Source organism: Ambystoma mexicanum, chromosome 8 (genome assembly GCF_040938575.1).
Source record: "Ambystoma mexicanum isolate Mex_15411 chromosome 8, UKY_AmexF1_1, whole genome shotgun sequence".
Lineage (NCBI taxonomy): Eukaryota > Metazoa > Chordata > Amphibia > Caudata > Ambystomatidae > Ambystoma > Ambystoma mexicanum.
Window position 1 is genome coordinate 142,730,853 of NC_090929.1, and position 15,707 is coordinate 142,746,559.

Genomic DNA, 15,707 nt, shown 5'->3' on the forward strand with positions numbered 1-15,707 from the left:
ACGCGGACTTGCGAAGGCCCCCATGGCTTTGCAAGGGATAATGAGAGTGGTAGGAATGCTGCTACTCAGGGAAGCCTGCTGCAGTCGCAGAGCACGTGAAAGCCCCCCGCATCGTGTAAACTCCGGAGGCTTGTGTCGATCTCAGCTGTCTGCACTCAAGCGGCAATCAATTTCAATAGCCTAATCGAGTCGCTGACTGGCATCGTTTGATGGAGAGGAGGTGGACTGCGCTGGCAATTGAATACTTTACAATGCATTGTGTAGCTTTAAGTCTGCCAAAAAGGGACACAGTATCGACGTGCCAATCGATTCATGGAAGCAATGGCGTAGGGAGGGCGTTTCCCGTACACAGGAGAGTATTTTTACACCTACCCCTAAATGTCGGTCAGATAGCACAGCGAGTAGAGCGCTCGCGTTGACAGCCGTGCAGGGCCTGCTGACCCTGATTTGAATCCCAGCAGGGCCAAACTCAGACTTTCATCCTACTGAGGTCAATAGATGAGCACCGGACACTCTGGGGGATAATAGGCAGCACTATTAAAATGCATAATTATTCATATTTATATTGCATATTTGACCTACGTGCCGATTTAGCACCAAGAAGCCGCATAGCTCCTAACAGTGTACCCTCATTTTAGCAGGGGAAACTAGAGCATATGCTCTAGATCAGTGGTCTTTAAAGTGTGCTGCTGGCCCCTCGGGTGGGTGGGAGTCAGGGCAGGTCGCAAGGCTCTTTCAAAAGGGAGGACAGTGACTGTTTTTAATAGAAAATATAAGCAGAGGAGGCATGGGGGGGGCGGGGGAGGCGGACATCAGCAACAACATGTTTACCCAAGGGGGGCTCAGCATAAAAAAGTTTGAATTTTGAATAGCACCGCTCTAGATGCATTGGTAGGTGTCAGCGATCACCGCACACACGGTCCTTCTGAAGATGCTAGAGTACCATTACATTGGGTAACAATGATCATTTCTTTTCTTTTTTTCAAATGCTTTAGTTTATATACAAACTTTTTCATTTTTTTATTTCTTTTTTTATCCACATCATACAGAATCAAATTCTTACATTATACATCGCCAAGGAACTTGTCCCAAAAGAAAAAACTAAGAAAAAAATATAAGAATCACAAAAAAAAACAAGCACAAGATGTCAGCCTCAACTTCCAGAAATACCTTATGAGAGTACATCGGATGAACTAGTTAGACCGGTTTCTTATCCAGGTCTAATATGCTCGTAATAAATTGCGTCAGTGTGAATATTGACTTGTTATCTTGGCCGCTCAGTAGCTGAGCCCATCTAATGGCAGGCTCTAGTTGATATTTTCCAAATCAAAAAAACGACCAAACAGCGCTCTCTTATAGCCAAGGGCTGAACAGATCATAAATATATGGTACAGTGTTTCAGGAACATCTGGAGCCATACAAAAGCAAGAATAAGCTTTCTGTGGATGGTTACTGCCTGATTACCGTTAACCTTTCACGAGTTGACAATAAGTTCAGTCTTACCTTCAAAAATAAATCATGGACTTTCGGATCTGGAAATATCCGTACATATAGAGGTGTCTCATTAATAGCTCTTATATCTGCATCACAGTTACTGTCCATGACGTAATTTGATTTTATTTTTGCAAGTCTTCAGCCAAACGTTCCTTTGAAGCTTTATTTTAGCACGTTGAGGGCGATGTATTAACATTTCTAATGAGATGTCTTCATTTATCAATTTCGCTTTCAATTGTTTGAACCACAGTTTCAGTTTGGTATTATTCATTGCGTCATCTGAGCTCCTCAGTATCTGCATGGCTGGGGTTTCCTTGTCAACTAACACTTTTCGGAGCAGATCTAGTTGTTTCCAATGGACTATAGAATCCAAGGACTGCGTCGCAATTTCATGCCTTATTCACGGCATTGGAAGGTTCCTTGGCAACCGCAAGATTTTCCGCCAAAATATGGCTGCTAGTCTTTGCCAATTGATGTTAGCTGCACTCAACATTTTTTGCTACCATATGTGATAATAGGTATCACTTTTTGACGATAGAAAATAATTAAAGGTTGCAAAGAAAATTTTCTAAATTTTTGTGTAGCAAACAACCCTGCCGTGCCAACGACTGTGCTTTTGCTTGTATATCCGCTGCCCATTTGTTCTCGTTCTTGGATTGGTTAATTAAAACTCCTAAATATTTAAAGGTGTATACTTCTTCCACTGGTTTGTTATCGATTAGACATTTATGGTTCTTTTTCCCCTTTTGGTGTTTCTTTGTCAAAGACATATATTTCGTTTTTTTGGTATTGACTGTTAATCCATTGACACTCATGTATTCTTCCATTTTCTGGAGACTCATTCTTAGACCAGAACTTGTTTTGTCCATCAGTATGATTTTGTCATCATAGATTAGCACCGGAGTTGGCACAGAGTACATTTTTGGTGGGTTAAGAGCAAAGTATTTGATGCTATCTTCAAAATCTGCCGTAAATAAACAATACAAGGTGGGAGCCAGGGGGCAGCCCTGTTTTAGGCCATTCCACGTTTCAATTTCCGGGGTGGTCACACCATCCTTGGAAAGTCTGACTGCTTTTGTCGTATTTGAATATAAAAGTTTGATCGGTTCAATTATATCTGCTGGACGCTCCCATGCTGTAAGTTTGGACCATAGTTTCTCTCTATTTATAGAATCGAATGCCCTGGTGAGGTCAAGGAAGATTGCATGAACAGTAGACTTTATTGAAAGAGCTTCATGTTTAATCAAATTCAAGGTGAAAAGATTACTATTAGTACCTACATTGACAGTGAAGCCTGTCTTTCTTATTGCCAGTAAGCTATTTTGTCTTGCCCAAACCTTCAGTTTCTTTAAAAGAAACAAGGCAAATAATCTGCCCAAAGGGTCGAGTAAGGCTATGGGCCGATAATTGACAGGGTCAATAATAATACCTGTAACTTCGGCGATTAGAAGCAAGAGGAATTTTGCGTGAAGTGCTATACATGGTGCTCTAAGAACAACAGACCTGCATTAACGAAAACCCAGATGTGATGGGTAGTGTCACGACTCGCTCCCTTCGCTCCCGTTCCCACCACTTGGGGGCATGATTTGGGGTTTATTCCCTACTGGACTTTTCCTCCGAACATTATGCTACAGTGCTGTGAAGAATTGGGAGCGCTAAATCCCTATTTTCCAAGCTACTTCCCTTCCGGATCCATTCCAGGTTTTTGGCAGCCAGCATGCTTCTTTAACCAAATGACTATGCTTCCCAGAATGCCTGGCCCACTGCTCCACCTCCACCCTTGCAGGACAAGGTTGGGTGGAGGATAGGTAACAGCTGTGGCTGCAGGTGCAGCAATCAGCGCACCCGAGGCGTGTGCTCGTTAAGCAGCTTTAAAAGCCTCAGTCTTACTTCAGTCCAGCGCTGGTCATCGTTTGCAGTGTTCCTGTTGTGACTAGTCCCGTGTTCCTTGTTCCTTGCCTTTGCACCTAGTTCCTAGTTCCTGTTTTCTTGTTCCTCCGCCCTGAATCTCGGATTCATGCGCTAATTGATTTCTGCTCCCTTGATTCCCTTTTTGTCTTCCTCTGTTTGCAGGCAGCATTTCTCAGTGCTTTCCCCTTTTAGATGCAGCCCAGTTTGTCTGTGTTCTATATTTCTTTGACGCTGTCCTTTGCTGCTGTAAACCCGTATGCCTTAGCCTTCCTCTTAGATTAGCTTCCTGTCTTTTCCTTGGAGGGGTAGGGAGAAGTTTGCATTGGTTATTTCGTTTTTCCCTGCTCCTGATCCTTACTTTCTATTGGGATCCATTCCATGTTTTCCATTGCACTTCTACATTTATTTCCCATTTGATTATTAGGTGTGGTGTGCGGTTGTAGCTAGCTCCTGTGTGAATGCTTATGTTTTCCTCACTAATTTGTAATCACTATTCCAATTTAGGTATTTAGTTTTCCTCCCTTTGCTGTTCTAGCCTTTCGGGGTCCCAGTTTCATCAACAGGATTCGTGGGCTAGCTGACATTCAAAAGGTTTATCTCGTCCTCGTGAGTACAGTTCTTTAGTTCCCTTATTTAATTACCATCAAGAGTGTTAGTACACAGATCCTGTCATTGCTTGCCCTCCACGTGGGTTTAGCGCTGTCAGTACCTGTAACAGCAATTGGGGGTAAGGCGCTTGCCGACTTTCCTCGCGGTCAGGTGCTTACCCCACATCCCTTTTCATATATTGGTTTTGATGTCACACTCTATTTGCACTCCTGGGTTCTAGCATACATGAGTCGTTGTTCCTGGGTGCACATTTCCCTTGCCATATTCGCTGCCTTTGTACTCGCCTGACTAATCCTGATAGAATGACCAGCCCAAAATTCCCATTGAATATGGCAAGTTTAAGAAAGAGAAAGAAAGGCAGCAAGGCCTCTAACAAGTTTGTACAAAAAGCTTCCCCTACGTTTACCTGTGACAATCAAATCACTAGTCCTGACTTAAATGAACTCCTTGTCACGAATGGGCATTTACGTGCAAAGTATTTTTCCCATAGGATGGCACATCCTACATTGCCTGATCCTAGTTCTATCTTTTGTTTTGATCCCGATTCTATGTCAGCGCACGCCTTAGCCGCAGAAAACAACACACTGTTAGACTTATTATACAAGAGTCCCTCTGTTGTTGAACCCCATGATTCCAGTTGTGCTTCACCTCAGATAGAACAGTTTCATGATACACACATAAAGAATGGAGGGGTTTCTTGCATAACTTCCGTTTCCTACCCTCAGTCTAAAGCATACTCCGTTGCACAGGTACATACTGTAGTCCCTAATGCCAAGAGGTCTAATGTCAATAGTTTGTTTAAGGGAAACACAGACCAAGTTGGTAAGAGAAACTATAAATCACAGAACCTGCAAGCAGTAGAGGACAATGTACAATCGGTGCACATCCAGATTGCTAGTGCAGGATCCAGCCCTGATGCCACTATGCCTCCCCCTGTGCCTACTGATAGTGATGTAAAGTTAATGCAGGGCATGCTAAGAGCTAAGCTTGAGGAGTTAAGACAAGAATTCATTTCTTTACAAGAGGAGAATAAAACCTTACACTCTTTACTGAATACACCTCAGACTTTATCTGTTGATGTGGAGGAAGTGAACACTGTTCAGCCCGAGTGCAGAGACTTTGGTAAACCATGATATTTGTCGACATGTTAGATCTATTGGGAGTGAAGGTCTTTCGACTAGCACAGCGCTTAATCTGGGCACAGTTTCTAACAATTGTTCTGCTGTTTGTCAGGGATTGCAGTTAGCTGAAGATTTACAAGCCACTCCTTTACCAAAAATTACCTGTGTAGCAGTTTGTCATAATTCTGAGCTAGCACACATACAAGCTTCTGATTTCCAAACACAATCCACAATGGTGGCATACACAGATTCAGTCACTACAGTAGGCTTAGGCCCTGCTCTTGATACATACAGCTGCTGAGACTGAAGTAGATGTTAAAGCTGATGTGGAAAACGATGTTACCTCTGGGTTCACTCTTCCTTCTGCCAATTCTGATCAATGCGAACAGTCAGAGACAGTACAGATTTCATGTTCTGATGGACTCATTCCACAGTATACAGAACCAAAAAACCGTCAGGCGGTCCCTGAACTGTTGATTGATAATCTGCCTCTTTCAGAAGCTAAAACAGAGGAATGGACAATTGACGAAATCCTGATTAACAGAGACTTTACTATGGTGATTCCACTGGTTGATTTTGACTTCTACAAAGAAAGAGACTCTGTGTCACCCACTAAAGAAAGGGACTGCAAGGGTACAGCTCAGTCTTTGGTTACTGGTATCAAGGAGTCTACTGCCCTAAAGGTGCCCTTCATTCCTGAGCCACCAATGTGTCTGTCAACTTCTGAGACTTCTGTCTGTCCTCCTACAACCATTGACTCTTCTATGATCCAATCCACAGCCCTGCAGTCATCTTTGGCACACGTGTCTTCAACCAATGAACCGCTGTCATGTCTGCCATTTACTCAAGAGCCAGTCCCAAAGACCTGGACATGTTTGTATCCAGCAACCGAGATTGCTTCAGCTTGCATGCCTTCAGCCTCAAGGTTTCCCCTGGCCTGCCTGTCTTCAGCTACAGTGACTCATCCTGCAGATCATCCTTCAGCTTTAGAGCCTCCGGTAGTCCATCAAAAGTGCATGTCTTCAGTCCCGGAGTATACTGAGTATTTGCCTTCAGTTCATGAGACGCCTGTATCCTGCTTAGCCTCGCTGCCAATATCAGAGGTATACCTGTCTACACCATCAGATCCTGCTGTATTTTCTTCTGCTCCAGCGATTCCTCCTGAATCCCAACCATTTACTGTCGATGAACTGCTAGCTTGCCTTTCTTTTGCTTCAGGAGGAGCACCAGAATGCCTGCCTTTTCCACAAGACGATTCTCCCAACTGTTTCACTTTAGCATAAGAGCCTCCAAAAGATGCAGCATCAGAGTTTGAGACTTTTGCCAGCTCCCGCTTCAGAGTCATCAAACTGGACCAAGTGGTGAGTCAGAACCACTCACCTGGGTGTGCACAGGGGGTGGTGCAGACCGACATATTACCTACAGGACTTGTGCAACAGAATTCCGCCAAGAAGCACCAGTCGGGTGCTAGTAGCCAAAGGAAGGGAATGACTGCTACAGTTCAAAATGTGTCTGTTATTGCTCCTTCTGCGAGTCTGCCTGAAATACCAAGTACTGCGTCTATCACTCCTATCAGTATGCCAAACGTCCCTGCTGTTGTATCCCACGTGCAACAAAGTGGCTACACGACTGTCACCAGGAGTACCAGCCTTGTACAACCCATTGGACTTCCAGATCTCCAAGGAGTAGAACATGTGCAGTCAAACCTTAGTCACTTTCAACCACAAGCCTTTTCCCAGATGGATGACAAAAAGGAAATCTGAACCTCTACCTCAGCCGCCACCTTCTCTAATGGCTGAACATAAACCTTTCCTGAAGCCAGCAATTTCCTCACCTCCCGCATGTCCACTCTCGGCAGAAAGGCTAACAGAGCTTCTACCATTGTCTAAGGCATGTTGCACCAGCCTGCCTCCCTCCTCAAAGACTTATAAGGGTCCACGCCCAGTGACTGAGTTTCCTGGACCTTCCAACTCTGCTTCTGGTCCTGCAAGTCCTTCATGCCTTTCTTCGAACCATGAGTCTCTTCCTCACCAGAAGCCACCGTTTCCATCAGTACCACCTCGAAAGACAAAGCACTCCTATCATGGAAGTCCATCTGCCTTTGCCCACAGGCCACCATTTCCATCAGTGCCACCTCCAAAGAAAAAGCACTCCCATCATGGAAAGAAGATGTCTCGTGCGGGTGGCGGGCACCCGAAGACGGCCGTAGGAGGGGGTATACTGTCACGACTCGCTCCCTTCGCTCCCGTTCCCACCACTTGGGGGCATGATTTGGGGTTTATTCCCTACTGGACTTTTCCTCCGAACATTATGCTACAGTGCTGTGAAGAATTGGGAGCGCTAAATCCCTATTTTCCAAGCTACTTCCCTTCCGGATCCATTCCAGGTTTTTGGCAGCCAGCATGCTTCTTTAACCAAATGACTATGCTTCCCAGAATGCCTGGCCCACTGCTCCACCTCCACCCTTGCAGGACAAGGTTGGGTGGAGGATAGGTAACAGCTGTGGCTGCAGGTGCAGCAATCAGCACACCCGAGGCGTGTGCTCGTTAAGCAGCTTTAAAAGCCTCAGTCTTACTTCAGTCCAGCGCTGGTCATCGTTTGCAGTGTTCCTGTTGTGACTAGTCCCGTGTTCCTTGTTCCTTGCCTTTGCACCTAGTTCCTAGTTCCTGTTTTCTTGTTCCTCCGCCCTGAATCTCGGATTCATGCGCTAATTGATTTCTGCTCCCTTGATTCCCTTTTTGTCTTCCTCTGTTTGCAGGCAGCATTTCTCAGTGCTTTCCCCTTTTAGATGCAGCCCAGTTTGTCTGTGTTCTATATTTCTTTGACGCTGTCCTTTGCTGCTGTAAACCCGTATGCCTTAGCCTTCCTCTTAGATTAGCTTCCTGTCTTTTCCTTGGAGGGGTAGGGAGAAGTTTGCATTGGTTATTTCGTTTTTCCCTGCTCCTGATCCTTACTTTCTATTGGGATCCATTCCATGTTTTCCATTGCACTTCTACATTTATTTCCCATTTGATTATTAGGTGTGGTGTGCGGTTGTAGCTAGCTCCTGTGTGAATGCTTATGTTTTCCTCACTAATTTGTAATCACTATTCCAACTTAGGTATTTAGTTTTCCTCCCTTTGCTGTTCTAGCCTTTCGGGGTCCCAGTTTCATCAACAGGATTCGTGGGCTAGCTGACATTCAAGAGGTTTATCTCGTCCTCGTGAGTACAGTTCTTTAGTTCCCTTATTTAATTACCATCAAGAGTGTTAGTACACAGATCCTGTCATTGCTTGCCCTCCACGTGGGTTTAGCGCTGTCAGTACCTGTAACAGCAATTGGGGGTAAGGCGCTTGCCGACTTTCCTCGCGGTCAGGTGCTTACCCCACATCCCTTTTCATATATTGGTTTTGATGTCACACTCTATTTGCACTCCTGGGTTCTAGCATACATGAGTCGTTGTTCCTGGGTGCACATTTCCCTTGCCATATTCGCTGCCTTTGTACTCGCCTGACTAATCCTGATAGGTAGTGGGGTGTGGTAGAAAAATATTATTGAACATTACCAGTCTAGAGACATTACATTAAAAAAAAAAAAATTACGTAACGCATGAATACAGTTTGAGGCACAAGGACAGATTCACCCATAATCGCAGAAATATTTTGGATATCCAAGTGCCAGAGTAAGAATTGGAACCCTGGTCCTAAGGACAGTACATACATGTTGGAGAAAAACACCAAATCAACGCATGCAATCAACTGAATATCCACTGCAATAATAGAGTGTGTGGCTTTATAGAGCCCAAACCTAGCTGTAAAGTCACGCATCTCTGTAAAACAATGGGATAGCAATATGGATGTAATTCAGATAGATGATCAAGGGTATGCGTAGGGGGGGCGCATGGAAAGAGGCAACACAGAGGGACACAATTCAGCTGCCTGTTGGGAGGGGAGCAGGGTGGTTTTCTTAGCACGCCGCTGAAACTAGGACAAGTTGCTCAACTCTAGGAGCCAAACACGAGCGAAACCGGAAAACAGCCGTGAAGCCATGGCGCCGGTGGCCTTCTCCCCCTCCCATAAATCACAACTTGGACCTAGCACAATGTATGAATGGTCATTACTCATAAGAAGCAACACTATATTCTATTAAACCATGGGAGCAAGCACCCCCACCCCCCAAATGCAGTACACTGTATGAACTGAATCGGTACCCAGTCATTTTACCCCAGTGGTAAATATCACCATGGTACATAACACCGAAAAAGACAGAAAATATTAAGTAAATATATATGGGATAGTGGGGTAAGGGGTTAAAATGAGTCGGGATGGGGTTGGGGTGGCGTTATAAGGGTGGAAAACAGGAGGCTTGGGGGTGCCACATTAAAAATAATCTGTGTTGTTCTGTATTGTGGCCGCAATTAAATGTACCACTCTGTAATGGAGGTCGGTAAAATCACATATAACCAACTAAATCACTTTTAGAGACGTCCAACTTTCGATTAGAGGGTACAATGGGATTAAATGGTTTGCTCACGATCACACACTCTGATTGAGCAGTGAAGCCGGGGTTTGAACCCTCTCTGCATTAAGTACTTACTCACGTACCATGAAGGTCAGACAGTAGGATTGGATAAGCAGGAGTTAAAAGTAGCTCCTGGTATGTGGCATCTCCCAGGAAGGAGGTATGTCTGCAGAACGAGACCTACACATCTGACCTCCATATGGCAGGCAAACTGGAACCCTATTATAATTGCATGTGGCCCATTATGCTGTAAAGGTCTTCTAGATGCGTCCCAATGCTCCTCGCTGTCACATAGTTCTGTTCCTATGGCACCTCTTGGTCTGGGATTGAAGTAGCTTCTGCTAGAATTTGGTGAGGAGCTAGCCAGGATCTTCTAGGCTACAAACAGTGGGCTGAAAAGCCTTGCAATGTCGGACCGGACCGTGGAGTGCTTTAGGAATGCCCTCACAACGGCCATGCTTATTCATGAAGGCCCTCATTCTTTTATTCAAGTATTTATCATGGTTATACAAACTTCCCAGAACTTTGAGAAAAAACAGCTAATTTACAAATTATCACAGTGTTGTGCAGGGATTAAAAAGAATTAAATTAGGCCGGTGAAGATTTGGGTGACAGATTTTGAGCGCATCGACCAAATATGCACATGCTAGAGTTAAGAGGTGCGGGTGATGAGGAAAGCCTGCAGGTACCTCCATAACCGATAAAATAGGAAGGTGAACAAAATGAGCCGACCAAATGTTAAAATTATCTTTTCATCGCGTAAAACAGGTAACAGACATGACAACACAGGGAAACAAACGTATGCATGTAGTTGGACCAGAACTTCCTGAAAGATACGTGGGGGGGTGCTTTTTCTTCACTGGAGGCACACAAGGTGGCATTATCAAACAGAAACAACAGAGACACCACATTTTCGGGTGCCATAGTGTAATACCTCAGTGGAAAATGTTTAATGACCCGCTGTCTTAAAGACCACCTCCTACCTTTCAGCCTGAAGTGCCCATTCTCTCTGTGGCAATCTGAATCTTGTTTTTCTCAAGAGCGCCAAGTCTTGATTTGTACATCCCCCTCCTTCCATCTTCCCTTGTTTTGTGGGGCTGAAAGGACCAGGATGTGCTATTGGCCAAATAATTGGCCTTTCTTTTGGTATCCGATGTAGTGTCACCCAAACTCTGAGATACCATAAAAGCTTTTAAGAGAGAGTTTATGGCCTCTGGAGCCTCTTCAGAATAATGGGTTGAACATGGACTAATGCAGTTGTAACGGTTTTATAACACGGCACACTCCAGCCAGGGACTCCTTCACTGACAATGAATGTGGTGCATAATAAAAAAAATGCTTTTTATCTTTAATCAACCACAAGTTCTTTATTTGAGTAGGGACCCAACCCGTATCGCACCCACCTTAACAAACACCCCGTGTCGCAACGGACCAGGAACCAGGCCGTAAGAATATGATATTTATTAATTTTATGGTAAAATGAAAATCAAGCAAAATCAAACAATTGGGCAGCAGCCACTGATGTTGTGGCAATACAAACGCAAAAATCCCCACAACACAGATAATTCAAACTCCTAACACAATATACAGAAACCTTTAATAGCAAGTAAAAGAGAAATCGTTTTTTAAAAGCAACAGATGGCATCCACGTAAAGCACTCCCCCTGCAACGCTCACTCCCAAACATCTGCTAACTAAATTCTTTGTGGCTAGAAGGCAGACAAGGAGTCAGTATGAAGAGGGAAAGATCAGATTTCGAATTCAGCCCACCACCCCAACATGGGAGGCCATAAAAGAAAATGAAAACCTTATTTACAAGCAAAATGGCATAATCGTATTTCACTTGTTAATCGCATAGCAGTTTGCAACCGCAGTGGGATAGCTAGGACAGAAATTTGTGTTGCTACAATTGAGAGATAAGGAAGCTTACAGAATACTAAGCAGGGAACCAAGGCAATGTGAACACAAGGTAAGAAACTTGATTTTTGAAAAGAAAAACAAATACAAATGAAAACACACACAGCAAAATGGAAATTCGTTTCTGCACAGGACTTGGGATGACAGAAAGGGCGTGGCTGTGAAAATTGAAAATCGGTTTTCAGGGCAAGAAAAAGATGCACATAATGGATAGGATTCTGATAGAAAGGGGTTACTCTCAATTGGACTACTGTTTGGGTTTTACTATGGGACAAATGCCACTTGGAATTTGTAGAAAGGCACACAATACACAGGCAAATTTGGTTCTTGTTAGAGAAAGGCTAATTCTGTTGAGGCTATATTTGAATGACTATTGTTATTAAAGAAAGCCACTTGACATGAGATGGTTGATTTTGAATGTCAACCAACTCACGGTGGATCTCTTTATAGGGGAATTAATTGTTTTACTTGCAAATAATGCTAAACAGACTTTTGAAAGATTTATGACAGGGATGCACTAACATACACAGGCTAATACAGATGAATCTATGAAGAGGGGAACAGATTATACTGGCAATTTGGGATTTGAATGGGATTTAATTAGGTGCAAGGGTCAAAAGAGCGGGATATACAGTTTGGGGAACTGGGGTTATGTGCTAATTACAATGTAAGCTTGAGGTTGGGATTCTGGAAAGCCAGCAAGGTCTCTGGACTGCTAGGCCAAGGGATCTGGTCACCCTGGACAGCTGGGCCAAGATATCTGGTCACTGGGCTCTCCTGGATGGGATGCTGGACAGCTAGGCAAGGTCTGGTCACTGCACTCTCTTGGATGGGGTCAGCTAGGCAAGGTTTGGTCAATGCACTCTCTAGGATGGGATCAGCTGCCTCCTCTCCTTTCTCCCTGGATTCTTGGGTGTGCCTGGATCTTGATCAATGGATGGATCTGCCAGGATGGATATATCTGGTTTCCTGGATCTTGAATGGATTTTGATTCTTGAATGAGTTCCTTGTGTTTATCTGTCTCCCCCTTATATAGCCAAAATGACATCATCAAATTTACAATCTGGGAGGAAGAACTCTGGAATTATTCCTCTCCGGGATAGGACAGGCTACCCAGTCCTGCCTCCTCCCCCTGGCCCGATTGGTTCAGGAGAAATTACATAATGTATGTGTTTGAATTTATGACCTTTCTTGGTCTATCTCAGCCTACTTTTTACCCAAAATTAGTTATAGATCAAAACTTCAAACTTAAATCAGCCACCGCCATAAGAGGTAGATATGTGGATTCACTAGGTCACAGAGAATTGGACAATCTGATTGCAGACTCTGTGCGAGTTCACGTCGCCCTTTGGCACATTTTCGCAGTTTTTATGAAATGCATAATATTTAAAATTCTGCCAATGACTACACATAGTCCCAATCACAATTCACATCTTCTCACCTAATTTCATATTCGTCCCATTTATAATTAATCCCATAATGTGTCTTTCATGGCCATTTTAGTTCACCAAGTGCTAGAAACATGTACTTGGTTTCTTTGCATTCGCCTAAAAATCACATGGAAAACTGGCATACTACAAAAGTATTACTTATTCAGGGTGCTGGGAAAAATGTCTTAAACTACAGAAGTCCTTTAATGTCAATGAGGTGGATTTGTCACATGTGTGGGTGGTGCTGCAGACCCCCACAGCAAACGGTCTCTGTCAGGCTCGGCTTACAACAAAGGACTTTTATGATGCCCTTTGAAGTTGGACAGTTCCTCCTTCAGAGTGGGTGCTGGAGGAAATCGCACATCTTGGTCATGCACCAGCCATACTGGCTTCCATTGTTCCTTCTTCCAGAGCTTCAAAAAGGTAGCAGGCACCCCTCTCCAGAAAGAACATGGCATGATAACCTTTTCTGTGTTTTTTCCCACTTTGAGAGCTCTCAGCCATTGCTTTTTGCTGACTATCTTTCACTGGGAAATATCCATTTGCATATTTGAAGCACATGAAGCATTTCAGCAAATGCTTGCTCTTAAAAAGAAATAATGTAATGTTAGCCCTGTTGCTGAAGACCAATTTGGTAGTGCAAGAATTTACTAAACTTGAGAAAAGGTGGGGAGGGGTGAAGGGTAATTTGTTTCCTTCTTCTGCAATATGGGTGCAGATTTGGTGGCAGGATCGGTTCCACTAAAGGTAACTAAGGTGGAAAGGGACACAAACAGATATATTTGTTAGGGGTGTGGGTGGCTTGAATGGGCAATTCATTTGCATTAAATACCTGCCCAATATATCAGACAGCTCTTTTTTTTTAGACAAAACACTCCAGGTATTTCGACTATTTGATGAAATGGCCTGAGGATTTTATTTGCGGTATGACGTTCATTCTTCGCCTGTTTTTTTATTTTAGGCACTTTTTGCCTAAAATGTTTTGCTGAAAAAAAAACATCTAAAAATATGGGGGGGCATATAAGTGGTAGGGTGGGGTGGTGTATAGGCAATAACTGATAGGAGAGGTGGAGTTTGGGGGGAAGCCCCCCAAATAAAATTTTAAAAATTCTATTTTTTCAGCAAAAACATTACATCAAAAAGTGCCATGAAAAAAACGGGTGATGAATGAGCATAGAACCTTATTTGCCCACTATACGGATTGCTAAAACAGCTTCTTGCTCTAAGAGTGCACTAAAAAGAGTCCTGATAGATACATGTGAAGTCCAATATTCTAGGGGGAGGACTTTTTTCAGATCCGCATTCTATGCATGCCTGCATCAATTATATATTTTAGGTATGGAGAGCGGACCTCTTTGGCAAGAATAATGTCGGATAGTTTTCTGCTGGTAGGCTGTCTTAAATGGTGCAGGACTGATACAGCAGTCAATGGAGACAGAGTTGAAGCATTTGGAGACGAGACCTTTCAGGAGGGGCTAGGAAGACCAGTGTTCCATATGAGATTTGGAGGTGAGAGTATTTTACTTGCCATTTTTTAAAGTTGGCAGTATTTTAGAAGCAAGTAAACATATGTTTTAACTGAAAAACTGAAATTTGTTTTAATAACTATTTCTGTGCACCTAGTCATTCATGCACATTAAAATACACATGTTTACTTCTTCTGATCAGGCAGTCATTATAGTAGTTTCTTCCTGTGGTACTACTGCATGCACTGCTGCACTGCTAGTCCAAACATGGCCATGGAGCTGTGTGGGTGTTAGCCGGGGCATAATGTTCTACGTTGTCTTAGTGCTATTTTTTTGTTGGGATTATTTTTACTCCCTATTTTTATTTTTTGGGAGTAAAAGTGGCCAATACACCCGTCCTCTGTAGGGCTGGGTAAGACCTGCATTATTTGGAACAGGATAAGGTTGTCTGCTGACACTAGAGCCACAGAAAGGGAGGTTTTTAAGGTGGTCATGTGAGGTGACTGTATAGTTAGATGTCATGGGATGAGACATGTGTGAGACAATAAGTGGAAGGAACTGAAGTCAACTAACTAAAGTGTTGAATAGTGTTCACCCCTCTAGGAGATGCGGCAAAGAGCTCTCATAAGCGATAAAGCCGCAATGGAATCTCTGCAGATGCCAAAGTATTCGGCTTGCTGCTTCTCACTACATAAGGGGATAAATTAGAGAGGCTTTTTGGCCTGGTTTATCAGGCAATAGGACAGTGGCCATATGATCACTGCTATTAATGCATCTGATGGGTCTTTGATTTGTAACCAGGAAAGAATAAACAAGATCTTGAAAGACTTCTAGAAGTCTGTATTCTTAATGTCCAGAAGTGAGCCGAGGCCATTGACCCAGCTTCCTGTGTTAGGCTGGCGGGACAGCAAAAGAAGTGCAACGGAGGCTCCAGTGACCAAACAGATGGTCAGAACAGCAAAAGAGGTTCTGCGGAAGGGAAAAACACCTGAACACGATTAGCCTATGGTAGTTGTACATGCATAAATCGGCTCTGCAGAAAAGCCATGTGCCAGACACTTTTACACCCTAAACAAAAATCTGGAACGCTGGAAGTATACACACAAGGGAGACTGCCTCCATGAGCAGCATGGCCAGGGATGAACCCTTTAATGAAGATGTTGAGAGGAAAATTTGAATATAATGAAGTATAGTATCAAGCTGAATTGAACACGATATATTTTTGGTCCGTTTTGAGAAAGGCTTGAAGCCGAAACACGT

General features: G+C 43.6%; 1 protein-coding gene across 1 annotated transcript in view; it reads right to left on the reverse strand.

Annotated features, from left to right (window-relative positions):
• Positions 1–15,707, reverse strand: part of LOC138471718 (carboxyl-terminal PDZ ligand of neuronal nitric oxide synthase protein-like) — a 436,867-nt gene that overhangs the window by 384,649 nt on the left and 36,511 nt on the right. The window lies entirely within an intron of this gene.